Source organism: Eucyclogobius newberryi, unplaced genomic scaffold (assembly GCF_026437365.1).
Source record: "Eucyclogobius newberryi isolate DKJ021-1_F unplaced genomic scaffold, fEucNew1.0.hap1 SCAF_17, whole genome shotgun sequence".
NCBI classification, from domain to species: domain Eukaryota; kingdom Metazoa; phylum Chordata; class Actinopteri; order Gobiiformes; family Gobiidae; genus Eucyclogobius; species Eucyclogobius newberryi.
Genome location: NW_027315801.1, coordinates 21,289,851 through 21,294,462, shown reverse-complemented (window position 1 = coordinate 21,294,462; position 4,612 = coordinate 21,289,851). Strand labels below are relative to the sequence as shown.

Sequence of the window (4,612 nt, the reverse complement as noted above, 5' to 3'; positions counted from 1 at the left end):
TACGGTTTGTCTTGATGTATTTGGTAAATCCACATTTTCTGCTGCAGTGAAATGACAATGATCCCACACACAGCATTTATAAAGTGCTTATTACAACCTGCAAGAAGTGAACACATGAAGAGCTTTCCTCCACAGTAATGATGTCATGTGAATATCTTCATCCTAGCAGAGTGCGGCACTACAACTGCATTCAAATACTGCACATCGCTCCGAATATGCGAATCATAAATAATACATTATTGCAGCCGTATCACATTTTCTCCTGAAGTTAGTTGTCGCTTGTCCCGTTCTCCCCCTTCCTCTCCTCCTGCTCTTCCCTCCTGCTCTTCCTCCCCCCTGCTCTGCCCCCCTCCGCTCTCCCCGGCCTGGAGCAGCTGAGCGCGCGGTGGGGCGGGGTCTTCTCCCGGACTGTGCGGGACCTGTTGTAGTGAGTACACTGTCTGCGCCGGGATCCGTCCGCGTCCGGGTTCGTGATTGTGGCGGTACACCCCTCGCGCGCACTGTACCGGACCTGTGGAGCAGCGCGTGACCGTCAGGTGAGTCCCACGTGAGCCTCGCCTTGCTCCTCGTTTCGGAGATTTTGTCGCGGTTTGAACTTGTCCCGAGCCGCCGCCGCTGCGGGTAGCGCGTGCTCTCAGGCGTGTCTCCAGCGCGCAACCGGACTCCGAGCAGAAACGCGCTCACTTAACGTAAACATCGCTTTTCTTTAAATAAAAAATCCGCCAAGAGATGAGTTTTAAGTCATTTTGGTTAGAAAATACGCCTCTCCTTTAATCGGCTGCGATATTTTAATTGTATTGATTTGTTTTGTGTCATTTCATGTGTTTATGTTGCGGTTTTGACATCCCAAGCGCCTCTCTTTATTGGAAAGTGAGTTTAGAAGTGGTGTTTTTTTTCTGATGGAGTCCGTAGACAAGATTCTGAAGCTGGTCTTTTGACAGTTGAATTTAGTTGATGTTTTATGACATTTCTGCCCAAACACGTGCGCTTCACTTTCAGTTCGCTGTTGTGTGGACTTGTCCCGGCTTGGCTCTTACCTCAGCGTGAATAGCGCACATTCCTGCGCACAGAGACTGGGGCACCGCGCGCGCACTGTCACCGGGACCCGCGTGCGCGCGTGCACCCCGCCCCCCGCTGTAGTGTTTGCACAGAGAGTTTGGGAAAGCTTCCATTTGACTTTTTATTGATTGAACTCCTGGACTGAAGCGGTTTTGGTGGAGCAGAAAGTGGAAGTCACGTAAACGGCGCTCGTTAAAAACAGGCTCGTGCTCCTGACGCACGCGCACACGCACAGGAGAAGTGGAAAAACCGGTTCAGACTTTACAGGAGTAAACAATATTATCTTATTATCTCCTTCTCCGAGTTTGCTCTATTTTTACTTTACTTCTTCTATAGTCTCAATATTACTAAATAGCACTCAGACTTTTGTTTTTACTTTTACATTTTTGCTGTTAGAATTTAAATATAATAATATAAATATTAACCTAAAATGGCCTCTTAGCTCACAAAAGAATCGGCTATATATTGTGCACTTGACAGTATGGCGTTTGCACACTCACACAGTGTGACGTTGCTGGTCATGATGCTGATGTTGCTGATGGTTGGCACTGAATTGCAGCCACACTTTTGTCAATGTGCCCCAGGACAGCTGTGGCATAGACGCATGGCCACTTGGGCGTGACTTGAGTGAATGAATTGCTTCATACTGAAGAAAAGACTTTGACTCCAGGCGTTTATTTCATTATGGATGTTTTTATAATCAATCTATACAACTTTATTTATCCCAAAGGGGCAATTCAAGCACACTTAGCTGTTGAAATACAAGAATAATTGAGGATCTCAGTGCATCTTTGGCCAGCAGATCTCCTCAGTCTGAGGAGATTAACTGTCAGGACAAAAGTGTCTCTCCTCTGTGTCCTGCAGCCAGTGTATCCCAGTGTCCAGGGCGAGCAGGTGGACTCTGGAGACACAACAGGAAGTCTCGCTCTCCACTCTGTTGTTTTGATTATGAGACAAGCCATTCCCTCGAGGTATTTCCTCTGGAACATCATCTGCCACATGGTATAAGAAGTCTGTAGCATTTCAAAGGTCCAAAGCTCGCTCTACGCAGGTCTCCATGGATACAGGAAGAACAAACAATTCACACAATCAAACAGTCCTTAAATTTTCTCCTTGAAGTGTAAAAGCTGCACTTCTTAATTGGTCGTCGGTTTGAACCCCGACTACAACAATTTACTGCATGTCCTCCCTTCTTTCATCCCCCATTTCACGCTTGACTTTCCAGTCTAATTGTATTTATTTGTCTATGGGAGTTTTTATTTATTTATAGGAGATCTTCTACTGAAAGTGTTTTTCAGACTTCCTATAAGTGATCTGTTCTTCTGTATCTACCTCTGTATCTACCTGCGTTGCACCAATGAAATTTCCCCATGTGGGACAATAAAGGATTATCTTATCTTATCTTAATTGAGCCTATGTGCCAACAGGATGCGCCAAAAATATCAAGAATATTTGTGTTAATATTTGCCACCCTCTAGTGCCCTGGTTTCATAATCCCCCCTCTGTGACTGGTCTGATCTTTATGAATAATCTCAATTGCAAACTAACATTTTCCTAGAAAGTTCAGAGTCAGTTCCAACACAAATGTTTCTGTGTTTTGCAAAATTTGAATATTGAGTACATAGTCTATAATTAAAATTTGAATGACGGTAAAAAGATCTGATTAAAAATAAAATGAACAGAAATGTGATATTGTGATATTTAAGTGATAATTCTGCCCTTTTAGGGATAATTGTAAAGTCTATTCATCTTTGGGCGACATAACATTTACATGCACGTTTGAGCACATTTTGAAAATATAGTAATATCAAGATACTGCAAAAAGATATTCCTTTTTTCAATATTGCCCACCCCTATTTCATATCCAAAATAGGAATAGATTGATCACTTCTTTCAAATGTTTTCTGCACAGTTTGAATTTTCTGCCGTGCTTCTTGTCGACACACTTTGCCTGTTCCTAATTCTATGGGTGGTGGTCCCAGTTTGCCGGATTAGAGCTGCTAAAGCTCTGTAATCTGAAGAAACTCAGATTAACCCAAACAGACGTTAAACTTGTGAGATTTAATTGCACAGGAAGTGATGTCATCGGGTCACAAGATTTGTGTCAGATCTGGAGGAGCTGATTCCGAGGTAAAACCTGCTTTAGTTTGGACTTGGTTTAGTCTTAGTTTAAATCTCGTAGATCTGGTGCAGTTGCAATCTGTTGAAGACGTCATGCGTGACTTTGGCAGATGTGGATTAGATATTAAAAATGTGATGACAGAAAGAAAATTTTTAATCTAAGGAGCTTTAAAACTCTTGCACAAATCATATTGAAGGTCACATAGTAAGCGCTGTATACATAAAGGAGACATTTGATCTCCTTTAGTGTTGAACTATAACTTAAATCGATCAAATTTTTTAATTTTTTTGATTGTAAATAGCAATAAAAACATAAAAAAATAATGAAACATCTTAATAATAATAGAAACAGGTCCATTGACTTCAAAACTGCAGAAACGACAGTGACATTACACTGTAGCACACTGTTGATCATCATTTATGGTGTTTTTACTTTTCAAAGTTGCTATGTGACATTTTAGAGCCCTACATATGCCACATTGAGTCTTATTTAAAAAAAATTATCACAACTAAGTACAGGGAAGTGGGCGGGGATAGGGGGTAGGTGAAAACAGGAATTTTCTAAGCACTCGAGCCTCAGTTCCAGGACAATACAATTAACTCAAACATGCAGGAATCAATCAAAATACAAGTACAAGAAAACTAATGATGATGAAGTGCCGTTGTGACAAGGTTAAAAGATCATTAAAGTTGATTTAGCCTTCTTTAAAATGACCACTAACTCAATTAATGTATTCAGCCTCATTTCACGTTCCCTTTCTTTGCGAGTTTATTACAGTTAGGACCCGTGAATATCTGGAGTCATTCTCAGTAACTTTGGACACACACACATAGCAATAATCGCATAAAACATCTACTGCTACTTCCCCTGACAACTTGCCAACTTGTGCAGTTTTCTGTGCATTAAGATAAGGACTCTTCAAATGCAAGTGTGTTATTATGTTATGTTTTTTCTGTTTTCTTTGTGCTCCAGCGGCACCCACGTCTTAGAAGAGTTCCACGGTTTGTTTCTGCAGTATTTATTGGTCTCTTCTCTACAGGATCATCACTTTGTTGTGGATCAAACATTTGAATTCACTCCTATAAAATGGCACTCAGCCCGCTGGTTTTCCACCTGTCTACATTCTGTTAGTGTTCCCGCTGTGCTAGCTCTGCCATCCCTCCTCTGTACTGTACTTCTGCCATGGTAACATGCATTTCATTAGGTTTGATCAGAGCCAGATGTTCTTCTTTTTTACTTTAGTCCTACTAGCCCTGGGGTAGAAAGGGGTTTAGTCCTAGTTTTACACCATAGTCTGCATATATTCCTGATTTAGCCTTGGTTTTGTCATAATTTAGCCCTGCATTTTGGTTTTGACCTGGTTTTGCCCCATTTTAGTCCTGATTTAGCCCTGGGTTAGTCCTGGTTTAGAAGCCTACTGCTTTAAACTGA

At 41.7% G+C, this 4,612-nt stretch overlaps 1 protein-coding gene across 2 annotated transcripts in view; it reads left to right on the top strand.

The window, feature by feature from the left end:
• Positions 1-421: 421 nt before the first annotated feature.
• Positions 422-4,612, top strand: part of plxnb3 (plexin B3) — a 109,947-nt gene continuing 105,756 nt past the window's right edge. For both annotated transcript variants that reach the window (XM_072449391.1, XM_072449393.1), the window contains exon 1: positions 422-536. The gene's annotated coding sequence lies outside the window, so the exon portion shown is untranslated. The remainder of the gene's footprint in view (positions 537-4,612) is intronic.